The sequence below is a fragment of the Notolepis coatsorum genome, assembly GCF_963971535.1.
Source record: "Notolepis coatsorum genome assembly, chromosome: 2".
In the NCBI taxonomy this organism is placed as follows: Eukaryota; Metazoa; Chordata; class Actinopteri; order Aulopiformes; family Paralepididae; genus Notolepis; species Notolepis coatsorum.
The window spans coordinates 101,209,965-101,228,368 of NC_140166.1; the positions used below are offsets into that span (position 1 = coordinate 101,209,965).

Here is an 18,404-nt window from a genome sequence, read left to right on the forward strand (position 1 = left end):
CACTTTCCAGGTCTGGTATATCCCTCCTTCAGACGAAGTCTAGGTGGAGGGTTTCATACGAGGACGTTAGTAATTGATGATAAAAATCTGAAACAAAACCTCTCGATGTCTCTCTTTCATAGAAGAATTTGTGGTATCTGTGGTGTTCAATTGGTATCTTTAATGGAACACCGTGAGACTTCAAACATAACAATAACTGTATGTAAAAAAGATGTGTGGACTTGGTGAGATTACATTTTTTGCGTATTTCTTCATAACTACAAAAACCCTGTTTGTTAAAAACATCCCCTAATGAGTGTATGCCTTGCTTTTCCCATATAGGGAATCTTATAGGTCGTTTTTCAATCAAGAGTGCATTGTTATTGAATAAGGGAGTATGATTATGCCATTTATGTGGGTTAGGATATTTTTTTTTGTGTTCTAAATATCTATAATATAAATATTTTTCAAATATGTGTTTTTATTTATAAGATTCGTTCTAATGAAGGGAACATTCCTGTAAAATGTAAGACCTACTTTAAAAACGATTATTTGTCCCACTCATACTTGTCACTCTTTACATCTTCATCTTCCTACATTTCTTACATGCAGAGGTACATTTTCTATTAAATATAGAGGTGTGAAATTATGGAATGATTTTCTCCATCTGACAAAAAAATCTTCTTCAAAAACGTACAAAAAAGGTTTGAAGGAACATCTGATACACACACACATGCGCACACACATGCGCACACACATGCGCACACACACACACACACACACACACACACACACACACACTTACTCATACTTACTTCTTACTCTCACACACTCCCACAAGGTCCTTACATTGATCTTGTTTTCCAACTTGCTATATGTAATATAATTGTGTTTATTATTATAGGTGGAGGTTTCTTATAAGCCTTCTGGGCTTTTCTGCCTCTTCATGCACTGTATATCTTTTGTACTTTACAGGTGTCGTTATTGTGTTGTTGTTTTTTTAATCTTGTTTAAATACTGTGCAAAAAAAATTACTAAACTAAACTATCCTACACAAATACTATACACTGTACAGAAATACTACAAATCGTCCACAAATAAGACACATTGTACACAAATACTACACATTGTATACAAATACTACATAATGTACACAAATATTACACAGCATCCACAAATACCACACATCCTACGCAAATACTACACACTGTACAGAAATACTACACATCGTTCACAAATACTACACATCGTCCACAAATACTACACATCCTACACAAATACTACACACTGTACAGAAATACTACACATTGTACACAAATACTACACATCCTACACAAATACTACATATCCTACACAAATACTACACATCCTACACAAATACGACACATTGTACACAAATACTACAAATCGTACACAAATACTACAAATCATATACAAATACTACACATCATACATAAATACTACACATTCTACACAAATACTACACATCTGGTCCTCATTCTGGAACGGACATACGTAAACGTTACCAAGGAATTCCTTCATAACTCGATTTACGTACTTATTCGGCATTCTCGAACGGCTTCGTATTGTAAATTATTTTTACAAATTTTTTTTATGTAGGATTTACGAACTCAAAAAGGCAGTCGTAAGTCGGACAGACTGGTGTGCTTTCTCCGGGACAAGTCATTGGGGATTGCCGATACTACAGACATCTGTGGAATTAAATAATTATAATAATAATTAATAACACAATATTTGTATCATTAATAATTACGTTTTGCATTTATAGTCCTTACTCAATGAGGCACCGTGAGCATTACACACACACTGCAAACTAAATAAATAAGAACTAAAGCGATCGCCGCAGATATAGCTACTGTATAGTGGAATATACTGTATTAATATGCCATATACTGTCTTCTCTATGATATTATTTATTCTTGGTTTGATCGATGTATTTCTATTGCTAAACGAAATAAATGCATGGAGAAACGGCTTAGTGAGGCAGCCTCAGTGCACACACACAAACACATATACGTGCGAAATGAATCGTTCCAGCAAAGTATGCTTCTATTATTGTAATGACTTGTTTTATTAGGTATTTTAGTAGTAATTCATACTGTAGAACATGACATATTAGCATGACATCGCATTTAGTAATGTCAATACTAATACCTAATGAAACAAGCCATTAGAATAATAGAAGCATACTTTGCTGGAATGATTCATTTTGCACGTATACAGTACGTGTGCGTGTGCGTGTGCGTGTGTGTGTGTGTGTGTGTGTGTGTGTGTGTGTGTGTGTGTGTGTTCGCGTGCTGAGGTTGCCTCACTAAGCCGTTTCTCCACGCATTTATTTATTTATGGAGCATTTATTTATCCACTCCGCTTGGATGGTGTATTGTACAGTCAGTCGCAAATCGCTTCCACGCTACCTGTTGAATGGATCAGCATGGTGCAGTGCAATGCCGAACCTCTACTGTTTTGCACACGCCTCATTCGCCTTATAATGGGCTGGCGGGGCGTGTCTGTATGCAAATTCACTGAACGAGAACGTGGGTTTCAATTTAAGAATGAGTGACGTATTTCATTCATGGGAACCCATTGCGAAGATTTTGACGAGTTACGGTGACCGTTTCACATGTTCAGGAATCCGGAGGAGGATTTCCGTAAATCTGTTGGTACGAAGTTTTTACCAAGATATTTACAAAGGCACTTACGAACACGTTCAAGAATGAGGAGGATGCTGCGGTCTCGACTCCCGGAGTCAGCATTGCCTTGGCTTGGGCTGATCGCTATACTAACTCATTTGGCTGGGTTAGGGGGAGGGAAGCCGTGGGTGGGAAACTGGCGTTGTGGACAGCTGCCAAGTGAGAAGAGAGCCACTGGCTGTAGCCACACGTGTCGGAGGAAGCGTGCGGATACTTCAGGGTTCCCTTGTACCGACCAGTAGGAGAACATGCGCACAACAACCAGGTAGGGGAGGGGGGGGGGGGGAATTGGCACAACGACTAAATTGGGACGAGGAGAAAACAGAGAAAAAATCGGAGAAAGAGAGACACAAAAAAAATAATAAAAGAATGAGGAGGACCATTGTTTGTTTCATCTATTCGTCTGTTCTTTGTCTGATTATGAAGTTAGTGTAGTTTAGTAACTTGTACATGTACTGTTGTCTGTTCTTATGGTTATGAAGTTTGTGTACATTTGTAATTTCTGTTCTGTTAACATCAACCTGCAAATGGACTACAGATGGAAATTAGCCTCTGGCTAAAATCAAAACAAATCCATTCTGACATCCAGATGTGTGTATGATGTATATTGATGAGAACAATGAGACTGACAAGCAATTGTTACTGAAATAATAAAGAAAAACGAAATGATACTCTGACGTGACGTGACACTCAGCAGAGAATATTGGAGCCCTACTAACCCTCTTTTTTCCTCCTCTCCACCATGCAAGTGACAATAAAAGTGACACCAATGTGCTAATGACCATAAGTCATAGTAACCTAAATGCACATGTGCAGCCTATACAAATAAACACATTTTGGCTCCAACATGTACTTTCACCGCAAATTATATTTGTATTTAGTTTTTTACATTGTTATTTCTTGTTTATATTTCTTGTTCACAAGCAACTAGACATTAATTCATAAATCAATGGATATGCATAAGTATCCATCAGGACTCTGAGACCCTGGATCATGGCTAGTATTTTGGTTATCAGTATTATCATGATTATAGTGACCAAAATTATCACTGTTATCAGTATTATCATGATTATAGTGACCACAATGATCACCGTTATCAGTATTATCATGATTATAGTGACCAAAATTATCACTGTTATAATTATCATGATTATAGTGAGGATAATTACCATGGTTATCAGTATCATCATGATTATAGTGAGGATAAGTATCATGGTTATCAGTATCATCATGATTATAGTGACCACAATGATCACCGTTATCAGTATTATCATGGTATTGTTAAAATGTGCTGAAAATAAAAAAAATCTTTGATCAAGTTTCCCTCAGCACTCCATAAAAACCAGAATACACCACACTTAGTTCTCTTAGAAGACTGAAAAATCTCCAGAGCTCCGTCTACATTCCACCATGTTTTCATTGCTAAACAAACTATGTCTCATGCTGCACCTGCACGTCTACCTATCATACCCTCTAGTACCCTGTACTACCGTACCTATCATATACCCTCTAATACACTGTACTACCTATCATATACCCTCTAATACCCTGTACTACCTATCATATACCCTCTAATACCCTGTAATACCTATCATATACCCTCCAGTACCCTGTAATACCTATCATATACCCTCTAGTACCTTGTACTACCTATCATATACCCTCCAGTACCCTGTACTACCTATCATATACCCTGTATTACCATGTACATTACTGCCTCTCTCTGCTGTATCCTAACAGCGGAACTGCCATAAAAACCTTATCTTAAAAAATTGGGTTTGTTCTTTAACCTTGTCTGTGTGGTCAGACACACAGTGCAGATGATTGGTTAAATAGGGGGGGTCCAGATGTCAGGGGCATGGCATAGCTGTGTGGGGGAGGTCCAGGGTTAAGGAGACTCTATGCTAAGCCCCCTTCTCTCTGAAGTGGTCCAGTCCAGCCGAGGACCATCCATGTACGCTTTGATGCAGAGGGGCTTAAAGGTCACTGGGCAATAGAGTCTAAAAGACATTCCACTTTAAACCATGTCATGTTGCATCAGCTCTGGGAATTAAACGACTCAATTAGTGGACCAGAGACAAGATAATGGTGACCGCAGAGTAAAGCAATGGCTTTATTATAAGGCTGTGACAGGGACTGCTCAGATTCACACTCTGCCCAGCTCTAAGAAACATCAAGGAACCAGACACTCTAAAGTCTAAAAGGTCAAAAGTCTTGAAAGCTGCAAGTTAAAGGGGCACTTCACCTAAAAAAAACAATGCAGATTTATATTGCACATAATCTCACATCCATCCAAAAACTTAGTTTTTGCAAACATTCATTTAGTTTGCCAATTGCTGAAGAACTAACGGCTGGTGAACTTGAGAACTGTTATGACTCTGACTATCTGACTCTTAAACACTGTTAGGACTAACTTTTTTTTTTATCCACTCTTTCTCCCCATTTTCTCCTTTTTCTCCCATCCCAATTTCGTATTATCCAATTCTACCCTCCCCTGTCTTGAACGTTGCTAGACTATGCCTCCCACTGGTCGGCTGTAGTGAGGACAGAAGCCTTGCATCACGTGTCCCCTCCGGTACACAAGGAGGCAGCCTGTCGCATCTTTTCACCGCAGCAGCTCGAACTCTCAGTGGCGCCTCGGGCCTAACAACCACCCCTAGGCATGCTCTAATTCTCATAACACACTTCTGCGCGTGATGTAATGCTTAAGTATTGTATAGTAGTGTACATAAGACCCAATGCCTCATCCGCAGCTAACATTGTATTGCACTATCGCAGGACCTTAGCATGTCTTTACCATGCTTTTTGTAAACTGTATGTACATTATACCTGTTATGTCTTATTCTTATTACTTGTATTATTGCACAAATGTCTTATTCTTATTACTTGTATTATTGCACAATCGCTGCGGGCATGACCTCCCACATTTCACTGTATGCTTTTATGCCGTGACAAATAAAACTCTTGACTTGACTTGACTATCGTGTCGAAGGCTGCACTTAGGTCGAGGAGGACCAGTGCAGCACATTTCCCAGAGTCGGTGATGAGGAGTAGGTTGTTCAGTACCTTTACGAGGGCAGACTCAGTGCTGTGACCAGCCCGGAAGCCGGACTGGAATTTCTCCAGAATGTTGTTATGGCGGAGGTAGGGGAGCAGTTGACTGAGGACAGCTTTGTCCAGTAGTTTGGACAGGAATGGTAGTTAGGATATTGGTCTATAGTTGCTGAGGAGGGTGGGGTCTAAGCTAGGTTTTTTGAGGTGGGGCTGGACTACTGCATGTTTAAAGGGGGATGGAACCGTAGCAGTAGCCAGTGAGCTGTTGATGATCGAGAGGATGTGTGGACCGACTGTGTGGAACACCTCCTTGAGGAGGGGGGCGGTATTATCTTAATATAATAATATCTTATAATATCTTCTGATATTATTCACTTTCTCACAGAAAAAGGACAGAAATTCCTCACATTTGGCAGGGGATGGATCCTGGATAGCGGTGGAAGAGGGGTAGACAACAGAGTTTATGGTCTGGAATAAGTCTCTGGGGTTTTGTGCATTTTTGGCAATTACGCTGGAGAAGTATTTAGCTCTCTCACTTTTCACCACTCTCTGGTAGGTCTGCTGGCTGTCCCTGAGCATCTCCAGTGAGATCTGCAGATGGTATTTTTTCCACCTGCGCTCAGCCTGCCTCCAGATCCTCCTCTGTGCTCTGGTGGTGTCATTGAGCCAGGAGGGGGTAGCCGCAGGTTTGGGCTTCTTGAGGATGAGAGGGGCGATGGTGTCTAAAATAGACTGGCAGCAGGTGGAGTTAAAGATGCTGGTGGAGAGTTTCTCCGGGTCTGAAGACAGCCTGTGTTGTTTTGGGTGGCGGTAAAGGCGGAGGAAAACTTGGTGGCTGTTATGGCATGAACCGAGAGAGGCGTTCGGGGCGTTGAGTGTTAGTAGGGGGGGGGGGCAGGAATGAATAAAAAAGCACGCAATCATGGTCGCAGTCAACATGGGCCTTTGTGGTCCTCACATGTCTGATGGGGAGATCAAGAGAGAGGATGAGGTCCTGTACTACCATGGAATCCCCTGTAGTACCTATCATATACCCTCTAGTACCCTGTACTGCCATGTAATACTCTGTAGTACCTATCATATACCCTCCTATACCCTGTACTACCATGTAATACCCTGTAGTACATATCATACACCGCCTAGTACCCTGTAGTCCCATGTAGTGCCTATCATATACCCTCTAGTACTACATTATTTAGTTTTCTTGGTGAAGTGCACTTTAATTTCTGTGTGAAACAGTAGCATGTCTTTCATAGTCTTGGAAGCTCCATGCAGACAGAGGGCTACTGGGTGAGGTAGCGGAGATTTCTGCCACTTCCAAGAACCATTGGTTACTTTATCTGTCCTGAGAGGAGAGGTTGCCTGCAGGAACCACTCAGTAATCTCCTCAGCGATACCATCGCTTACTCGCTCCTGTGCGGAACATTTCCTCAACAATAATAGCAATCGCAGCGAAAGCCCCTTTCACGTTTATCAGCAAAGCTCTTTAATACATGCCATCGGATCACTGAGCCTTGAGGGTCTTCACAGGAAAATTACCTGTAATGCTGCATTTGTGAACGGAGAATGATTATCCCAATGCCTCGCTTTCTCATTACCTCCTTATCAGTTCAGCGCAGATCTCTGCGGCTGCGGGGGGGGGGGCCCTCTAAGAAAGAGTCCTATATTCATAAAGAGGGCTTTTTGAGGATGTAATCTTTAGTAAAATAACGTCTTTGGCCCTGAGGATATACAGTGGATTATTTAACACTGAGAGGTCTCACAATCCATTTGTTTCCTCGTGGCCGTACTGAAATGTAATCAAAAAGCGATAAACAGGCTGAGATATGAAGAATAAGCTACTCTTGGTTGTTCTGCAGGATGTCAAAGGTGTGCATTAGAGAACATTAGTGTTGATGGCTGCTCAGGCCGCTACCTCGTTAACCCTTCTGTCTTCTCTTCCTCATCCTCTTCCTCTTCCCCTGCAAGATATATATTTATATTATGGTTGTCAAGGTTAGAGCGTTAATAACACTTTAACGTAATCATGTGATTGATCGCAATTCAATATTTGTATCGATTGACAGCCCTAATATATATACTGTATATATACAGTATATATATACTGCCAGCCAGCACCCATTAGACTAGAGTAACTATTCCTTACAGCAGTCATGATATTAAAGAGCTGAGTTAACCGCTTGGCCCTACCTGCTCAGTCATTGATATTAAAGAGCTGAGTTAACGATAGGTTATGTAGATAACCTAGTTATATTAGTATTGGCTAAGCGTCCCGCTCTGAGCCTTACGAGATACTCTATATCTCCTGTGATACCTAATGTATCTCCCACGAACAAAAAACACATGCACCCCACCTGTATGGGGCCCCGCCCCTTATGGTGGTACCACCCATATAACCATGACTCTGGTCATGAAACACCCTTCCTCGCCAAAAACCCGTCCCAGGAAAAGACCCCTCAAGAGGGAACTCAGGGCGCGCAGAGCGGGACGCTTAGCCAATACTAATATAACTAGGTTATCTACATAACCTATCGTTATATTTCGTATAGCATCGCGTCCCGCTCTGAGCCTTACGAGATAATGGGGAAGAGCGGGCGCGAGACCCGACAGATGTACCCCCTGAGGACCCGTAAGCCCACATCAAGGGGTGCGGGGAGCCCTGTCACCCCATCCTTCCTAACGAAGGGGGGGCGCAGTCAACTCCACCTGAATGCGAACAAGAGGGAGCCAGAACCCCTTGAACACACCGTACAGGCGGAACCACGTGTGACTCAACACACTGCGGCCCATACCCATACACTCCTGCTACCCGACCAAAGGACGGGAAGCAGGAAAGGCCACAGACCCCAGAACCGCCTGGGAGACAGAACCCCCGGTCATGTCCATGAGGAAAAACCTTACAAAGGAGCCCGGGGAGGACCATGAAGCTGCAGCACAGATGGCCTCCACCGAGGCCCCACCCAGGAGAGCGGCCGAGGCAGCCACCCCACGAGTGGAGTGCGCCCTGACGCCCCCAGGGGGATCCTGCCCAGCCAGCGTGTAGCAGAGGGTAACACCCTCGCACAACCAATGGGACAGGCGCTGCTCCGACAGTGCCTTACCAGCACGAGCCCCACCGTAACAGACAAAAAGCTGGTCGGTAACCCTGAAATCCTGAGTACGGCTGAGGTAAATCCCCAAGCACGGACTGGACATGACAGGTGAAGGCCCGCATCTAACTCACCAGTGTGAGGAGGAGGACGAAACGCCTGAACCACAATATCCCGGGAGCGGAAGGAACTCCGGATATTCTTAGGCACGAAAGCAGGATTAGGTCGCAGAGTGACACCGCAATCGGTCCGAAAAGACAGGCACTCTGGACGTACCGAGAGAGCACAGAGCTCACCTACGCGTTTAGCGGAAGTGACAGCCAGAAGGAACGCGGTCCTGAAGGACAGCTGTCCCAACGGCGCCCGCTCGAGCGGCTCAAACGGGGCCAAGGACAACCGACCGAGGACCAATTGAAGATCCCAAGTCGGAGCCAAGGAGCGTTGCACCGGCTTAACGCGTCGAGCGCCAAGCAGGAAACGCTTCACAAGAGGGTGGCTGAACAAGACATCCCCTCAAACCCCTCATGATAGGAGGATATAGCTGCTGCATATACCCTCACCGTCGAAGCCGACAGTCTATCAAGGAGAGACTGGAGGTAACTAAGGACAGCAACCAGGGGGCAGGAGACTGAGTCCTGGCCCCCCGCCTTACACCACACTTGGAACATACGTCATCTGCCCGCGTAAGCGCGACAGTGGAGGGAGCATGCGCATTCCAGATGGTAACACCATCAGGATCAAGGACCTGCGCCCCTCAACGTACCCGTCCCAACAACTGACCTAACAGATGTATGGGGAAGAATCCCTGGCGGCACGGCATCGTTCCCAGACCTGCCTGGCCATGTCCAGACGCAATCCTCACCCGTCAGGATGAGGGCCGCCCCGCGACAGTACACCTGCACCCACATTCTCCCTGCCGGGGATGTGGGGAGCCCTTAGGCCGCGCAGATGGAGGACGCCCATAGCCAGCCGCCCGCCGCCTGGTGCAGACAGGGGGAGCGTACTCCTCCCTGTCTGTCGATACACGACACTGACGTCGTATCGTCCGTCCTGATCAACACCATTTGTGGACCAGAAGGACCGCTTTCAACACCAACACATTGAACGTAGCGCAGACCGGGCAGCATGGTTTGCCAGCTGCCCCCTACTGCGTTGGCCCGACGCGTCACCAGCGAGGGAGGCGTCGGTGAAAACGCGACGTGAGACAGCGCCGTAACCGTCCTAGGACGGAACCTCCCGAGCGTGTTGACAACACGCTCTGAGACGGATGCCCATAGCCCTCCAACCGTTGACTGGGAAGAGGAATACTCTACATCCAGTCTACAGCAACCCCAGGCTGGTAGAGACCTGCCTGGTACGAGACCTGACGATCCACCTTGACCGCAAAGGACCAGAACGTCATCAGGGCAGAACACTCCGTAACCCCGGATGACGCAGAGGCCCCAGTGCGGCCTCCACGCACTTGGTGAAGATGCGGGGAGCCAGAGAAAACCGAACGGCAGCCTCTGGTACTCATACGCTAACCCTGCAAAGGAAGCGTAGGTAAGCCCTAGGATGGAAGATCGGGGATGCGCATACGCATCCTACAGGTCTATGGAGGAGAACCAGACCCCCACCTGACAGTGTTCAACAGGTAGGAGACGATCCAAAAAATGCTGAACCTTCCCATGGGACAGGTCCAGCCTGGGTCTTACACCCCTCCCTCCCGACTTCTCGGGCAGAGAACACCGGGAGGAGAACGCCACGACGATGGCTTGCTTCGTCCACAGAGATTGGATCTCGTCGACCAGAGCTGTCCCTGCTGGAGACCCCGACAACAGGGTCTGTACCAAACCTGAAAACGGGTGGGGTTGTGTAAACACAAGTCCCCGCCTCACCATTCTCTCCATCTACCTCGACATATGGTACTGCCGTAGTCATGTGTGACGACACTCCCAACGCACCCGCCGTCACGTGGCGCAGGTCCGCCAGGAACTGTAGATAGTTGGCCCGGTCCCCCCCGCTGTGCGAAGACAACCCTGGAATCGTGCGAGGAGCGCGTTCCGTGTCGGAACACCTGACCCTGACACCACCCACGAGGCAATCGCACCCAAGGGGGAACCCCGACAGAAAAGGGCCTGTCTGATACGGGGGGCTTCCGATCAAAAAAGCCCCCCCACTGAACACCCCTCCAGAACATGCTGAAGGAGTTGTTCTGCAGCCGGACATGCAAGGTGTAAGGCCCCCATGGGTTCCTACACACCGTAGCCCTGCAGTGATATCACTACCACCCCAAACCATGTGAGCTGCGACCACTTGCCAATATTCCAGGAGTGGGAGCACCAACATGATACCTGGCCTGGCGAAGGCGAGGCCGGGGAAGCCCGCACTGTGTGCCTCAAAAGGTTTCGAGCCCCCCTGCTGACAACACTTAAGTTGACAGACGTAACACCAGGCTCAACCAACACAGTTCAAGGTGTGGGAGCCGCTTGACAGCACAACATTCTCACGGACAGACCCAGGCTCAGCCATCAACTGGGTGTCAGCCCCTGTCTCCATGAGAAGCGAAGAATGGGGCCGCATACGCTTCAAGAAGGTTCGCGGCCCGCAGCCAAAGGAACACACCCAGAGCCCCGCTTCTGAGGGTAACAGAAAGCGGACTGAGCGGGGAGCGGGCTGCTCGCGGCAAAATGACGACGGAGTGGTTTACCAACACCGAAATCACCCAAAATGGCCGATCCCTCGGCCGCCAAGACTGTCGGCCTCGCGATACCCTGTCGATTCTCCAACCAGGGCACCACTGGCGGGGGAAACATGGCCGCCTGTCGAGGGCCCCGTCATCGCCGCTGACGAGGCCGTGCTCTCTCTTCTTCTGGCTGCGCGGTGTGAGGCGGTGTAGGGCCTAGGACAATACCGCCCGCGCTCCAGCAGAAGACCAAAATCCCCTGCGGAGAGGGGAACCCTGAGCGGTTATAGCTTGCGGCTGGGTCAAAGCTAATAACGTCAACATCCTCGACGGAGTGGTTTACCAACACCGTGCGCGATGTGTCGACGTCGGCCGGCCCTCAGGGCCCCTCCACCAGACACCATTTCTGTAATAGAAAAAACACCAATTCGAACACAGTTCTAATCGTTGCCAATTCCATACCGTGGCGGTACAAGCCTTAACAGCCCACCAGCCACTCGCCAGGCCGACCCATGGTGTCGGCCGGGCGGGGCATTGTTTCAATATATCAAAAACAAAGGACTGACGTTAACATGGAGCACCAGTGGTGATTGCAAACAGCACCCTCCACTGTGGTGTGGACCATGAAAAGGTTAAATGAATAAAAGAGCTAAACCACAAAAACTGTAGAATGAGCAAACCCATACACACAAAGTTTAAGGGGAGACGGACCAGACCCGTCTTCATTCAAAATATTCACAACAGAACACCAGCCCTAGTTTAGCCCATTTACCAAAAAAGGTAAACAAAGCCCCCCCCCCCGCACTACTCCCCCAGTATACCGATTGACCGTCAGTATGAATGGTTTGAGAGGAGAGAAAGCTTGTAGCAAGACAGACCTTCTCATAGCAGAGTGACAAAATGAAACAATAGCCCCCTACACAGGGCCGCCCCAGGAGATGGGGGCCTCGCGTCTAAAAACGCACAGGGCCTCACATTTCTCCCAAGCGGCCCTGCCCTTACACTACTGCAGCCTAACGCCAGGCAATGTGGAACCCAAGACAACAATTGCCTGTGCACAGACACGCAACATGTTTACCATGTCGGCTGGACCCATAGCCCCACTACCCGACGCCAACCCAGATGGGAACACCGTTCAACAAACCCCGCCGGAACACAAGGTAATACCTGGCTAGAACCTAGCCACGACCTACCCCGTTGTCAACCCATTTACCCGAAAAAGGTAAATAGAACTCAAAACCCCACAACAGCTACCGACTGACCTTCATTGATGAACCGGGCAAGAGGCGGGAGAGTGACAACATCTCACGGCGGAGACATTAAAACAGCATAGCAATTAGCAGTAGTGATAGCATGCGGCAGTAGCGATAGCATGTTAGCATAGCTTTAGATGTTTTAGCAGCACGCCCAAGACAGCTTGGAAACCGTTCCCTGCAGAGAACGTTCACCAAACCATCTTGCCCCTGGCGCCAACACACAACAAGGTTGTGTTAACAACACAAACCAGCATTACTAACACTAATACCCATGCCTGAAGACACAGGGCCTACCTGAGTACAAGCTGGCCCGACAGCCAGCCTTGTACAGCTGAACCTCGATGTGCAGTCATCAAACGAGGAACATCACAGGCCCGTCGTGTCGCCGAAAACATGCGTCGAAGATGCCAGGGGCCAGCAACCTCCGGTAAGCTTCCAACATTATTAATCTTCCTTAATCTTTTCATTCCGCTAGCTCGTATGGTGCAAGCATCCAGTACGCTGGGACGAAAATAGAGGAAGGGTGTTTCATGACCAGAGTCATGGTTATATGGGTGGTACCACCATAAGGGGCGGGGCCCCATACAGGTGGGGTGCATGTGTTTTTTGTTCGTGGGAGATACATTAGGTATCACAGGAGATATAGAGTATCTCGTAAGGCTCAGAGCGGGACGCGATGCTATACGAAATATAACCGCTTGGCCCTACCTGCTCAGTCATTGATATTAAAGAGCTGAGTTAACCGCTTGGCCCTACCTGCTCAGTCATTGATATTAAAGAGCTGAGTTAACCGCTTGGCCCTACCTGCTCAGTCATTGATATTAAAGAGCTGAGTTAACCGCTTGGCCCTACCTGCTCAGTCATTGATATTAAAGAGCTGAGTTAACCGCTTGGCCCTACCTGCTCAGTCATTGATATTAAAGAGCTGAGTTAACCGCTTGGCCCTACCTGCTCAGTCATGGTATTAAAGAATGAGTTAACCGCTTGGCCCTACCTGCTCAGTCATTGATATTAAAGAGCTGAGTTAACCGCTTGGCCCTACCTGCTCAGTCATGATATTAAAGAGCTGCCACCAGGCTGTCCGTTCACCCTCATGAATAGACAGTATTACTTACTCTGTATGCTCAATTTAAACTTCCACATCAGGTTTTGGTGTGAAGAATTGCCTAATCTAGTCCACAGGTGTAATGATATTCAATTAATTAATTAACCAGACTTATTATTACCTGCATTGTTTTTACCCTTTTTCTTATTCTCTGTACTGCTATTATTCTGTCTATTTTATTGTTCTTTTTTTTTTTGATCAACTTTTTTCTCCCATTTTCTATTTTTTTCTCCCATCCCAATTTCGTATCGTCCAATTCTACCCTCCCCTGTCTCGAACGCTGTTAGGCCATGCCTCCCACAAGCTGGCTGCAATGTGGACTAAAGGCCTCTGCATGCTACAGAAACTTCAGAGCAACTGCAACACAACATCGGCGCGATTTCAGCGCGGTTGTTTTACAGCAGTGGTCACCAACCTTTTTAAGCCCAAGATCACCTTTTTTTTTTTGGTGAAGGCAAGATCTACCTATTGAAGCGTTGAGTGAAAAAGACAGCCAAGATTGTACTTTAAACTAAATGACTTTTATTTGCCTGTATTCTAATTACATGCAATGCTTTGGTCCAACATTAAAACGTCAAAGTAGAACTATTATGTACTTTCTCAGTCAGTGCTAAGTGCAGTCATCTTATGCAGCATCACTTTTCACATCAAAACAAAAGTAGAACTGTAATGTGGACTTTCTCATATTATTAACATTGACAAACATATTTACAATTAGCATTTTATAAAGTAGAACTGTAATGTGTACTTTCTCAGTCAGTGCTAAGTGCAGCATTACTTTTCACATCAAAACAAAAGTAGAACTGTAATGTGTACTTTCTCAGTCAGTGCTAAGTGCAGCACCATTTTCACATCAAAACAAAAGTAGAACTGTATGTGTACTTTCTCAGTCAGTGCTAAGTGCAGCATCACTTTTCACATCAAAACAAAGGTAGAACTGTAATGTGGACTCTCAGGGTAAGATCTAAAAAAAAAAAAAAAAAAAAAAAAATTAAATTTTTAATTTTCATGGAAAGATCTACAGGGACAGTCTCAAAGATCGACCAGTCGATCAAGATCGACGGGTTGGTGACCACTGTTTTAGAGGGTCTTGTAGACTGTGTTGCTTGGACGTTGCGTACATGTTCCTCAAATCTAACCTAAACAACCGTTGCGTTGATATTGCGTAGCAGTGATTGGTTGGTTAGCGAATGGGGGCGGGGCTGTCATAGAATAATATTAGTCCTGCAGAGAATATCATCCTCCATTGTTGTTTCCAGCGTTGACGCTAAATAATTAGCGTCACATAGCTCGCCTTTTTCTGAAAACCCAAGCACATATTGTTCCATAGCATACGCCTTCAGTTGATCATGACAAATCCTCTCTTACCTTGACGATTAAAAAGCCTCCATAATTTAGTAAATAAAGCTGTAGCCAGCCAGCTAGCATTGGGTCTATTCAAAATGCTATCCACATTAGCTACATAGCTAACCAAGTAAATACAATGGTATCCGTCCTGAGGTAACGTTAAATACAACGTTTGCTAGTCGAAATGACTGGACACACACAGGGACAAGTTAAACATCAATCAATTAATTTATTCCAATAGGTAGTTTGCGCTGCATGTGAGCCGAGGTCCTCTCCATTGGAAACGAATGATGTTACGGTAACGTTAGCTCGAAAAGCATAGAAAGTTAAGCTGCTAGCAACAGACTATAACACTTCCGGTCGGGGGTTTTCAAAATAAAAGAGCGACGTCTAAAATCACCGGAAATACGTTTATTTTGTACATTATCTATTGTTAACACGAACCTAAACTAACTTTAGTTAAACTAACTTTGCGCGTCGATGTTGCAGAAGCATAAAGGCAGAGTGTCTAAAACACCGTTGCTTTGTCGATGTTGTGTTGCAGTTGCTTTGAAGTTTCTGTAGCATGCAGAGGCCTTAAGCCTTACATCACGTGTCCCCTCCGGTACTCGAGGAAGCAGCCGTCGCATCTTTTCACCTGCACAGCGCGATCTCTCAGCGGCGGGGGTCTGCGTGGGAGGGACACGCCGCCCCCGTCGCTTCCTGATTCTGCTGCGCAGGCGCACCAACCGACCTGTAGGAGTCGCTGTCCACAACGTCCGATCCCCACCCATCAGCTTTCCCACCCCTAACACTGCCAATTGTGTTAGTATGAACGACCAGCCAAGCTGATAGCAATGCGGAGAGCTGGGCTCGAACCCAGCGTATCCTGCATTGGTGGCGAGCGCCTTGCCCACTACACCACCTAGCCGCCCTCTATTTTATTGTTATTAATGTTATTATTATTAGTAGTATTATTATAATCATTTGTATTATCATATAATTTTTTTTATCCACTTTTTCTCCTGTTTTTCTCAGATTTTCTCCCATCCCAATTTCGTCGTTATGCCAATTCCCCCCTCCCCTTCCTGGTCGTTGCTCGCATGTGCCCCCCACTGGTCGGTCTAGGGAGTCCTGAAGTCTATGTATTATCATATTATTAGTATTATAACTATTATTATTGTTATTGTTATTATTAGTATCATTATTATTATTATTATTATTATTATTATCATTATCATTTCTGCTACAATGACCAAGAGGTAACCCCTGACCCCAGACGCGCCTGACTCCATGAGTATCCTACTAACAGACGTGACACACAACGCGAGTGAGGAGGATTACGGTTTCCTCTCTGCGTAAAGCCCTGTGCTCGCTGGCATGAAAGGCAGCAGTGCTACTGATGGAGCCAAATCCAAACCATGCTCTTCATTTGGTCTGAGCGCCATATTTCCACCAGAACTGACTTCTCCAACTCAATTACAGATGCCGTCACATATCCATAGCAACCAATCCCAGTGGGGCCTACTGTAGCTTCCAGCCTCACGTTCCAGCATCAGCTGCTGTGTATGTGCTATTAAGGCTTCTTATACAGGCTATGAGCAAATACAAACATTTTACTTTTAAATATCTAGGATTTGGTTTTGGAAATGTGTTGGCTGCAGATTTATACAGCAAACAGTTGTGGAAACATTTTGGCTGCAGGGTTTATATACAGAGAACAGTTGTTCAACGACATCCTATAGTCAGAATTACTTGGTTTGTCATCATTACATCATCACAGTCACCAGAGAGATCTTTCTTATTCTGCCTCTCATTCTCTGAGAGAGAGAGAGAGAGAGAGAGGGAGAGAGAGAGAGAGAGAGAGAGAGAGAGAGAGAGAGAGAGAGAGAGAGAGAGAGAGAGAGAGAGGGGGGAGAGAGTGGGAGAGACAGATAGGGGAGAGAGTGGGAGAGAGAGACAGAGAGAGAGAAGAGAGAAGGTGAGAGACAGATAAGGGAGATATGGGAGAGAGAGTGAGAGAGAGAGGAGAGTGAGAAAGAGAGTGAGAGACAGAGAGAAGAAAGAGAGAGGATGAGAGAGAAAGAGAGAGGAGAGAGAGGATGAGAGAGAAAGAGAGAGTGAGTGAGAGAGAGAAGAGAGAGAGATGATGAGAGAGAAAGAGAGAGTGAGTGAGAAGAGAGACAGAGAAAGGCGAGAGGAGAGTGAGAGAAAGAGAGATAGAGAGTGAGAGAGACAGAGACAGACTATGCTATTTGGCCCTAAATAGAGAGTACACAGTGCATGGCAGAATACCTAAGCACTGTGACTGATCAAAAACTAAGAAGATCCTTGACTAGGTACAGACTCAGCGAGCACAGCCTTGCCATCGAGAAAGGCCACTATAGGCAGACCTGGCTCCCAAGAGAAGACAGGCTGTGCACCCACCCACTGCACACAAGAAGAGGTGGAAACCGAGCTACACTTCTTAACAACCTGCCCACTATACCAAGACATCAGAGACATATACTTCCCACAAATTGCAAACACCCAAAGAGACTTTGAAAACATGGCAAATAACGGAAAACGCCCATATACTGGGTGAAGTACACCAATATGCAAACATAGCAGCAAGATTTGTGAGCTGTTGTGACAAGAAAAGGACATCCAACGGAATGAAACCACCATAAAGACAAATATTCCTGGGAGCTCCAGTAGCTCACCACGTACCGCGAGTGCTATTTCAGCGCCGTGGACAACCGTGCTCGTCACGGATCTGGGGCTGAGCGCGTTCGAATCCCGGACGGCAGCCGTGCCTTTCCCAGAGTGTCTTCCCCCCCATCTGAACCCTTTCAGCCTGCTTCTGTCGGTCGAACTTGACCAAGTATGAATGCGATGAAAAAGCGCTAAACGCTAAAAGAACCAGCTGACTGGTCAAAGTTTAAAAAAAAAAAAAAAAGACAAACATTCCTGCACTATCTGTACTGTACTGATCTGTTTGATTTTTTTTGTTTTGTTTGTTTCAACACTGGCTTTGCCAATGTAGACGTATGTTTCCCATATCAATAAAGTCCCTTTGAATTTAATTGAAAATTGAATTGACAGACAGAGAGAGTGATAGAGACAGGGAGAAGTGTGTGAGAGAGAGAGAGAGAGAGAGAGAGAGAGAGAGAGAGAGAGAGAGAGAGAGAGAGAGAGAGAGAGAGAGAGAGAGAGAGAGAGAGACACACACACACACAC

At 46.0% G+C, this 18,404-nt stretch overlaps 1 protein-coding gene across 1 annotated transcript in view; it reads right to left on the minus strand.

Annotated features, from left to right (window-relative positions):
- Positions 1-18,404, minus strand: part of LOC311223474 (C-type lectin domain family 18 member A-like) — a gene marked incomplete at both ends in the record, with an annotated part of 94,180 nt that overhangs the window by 73,579 nt on the left and 2,197 nt on the right. The gene's annotated exons all lie outside the window — the stretch shown is intronic.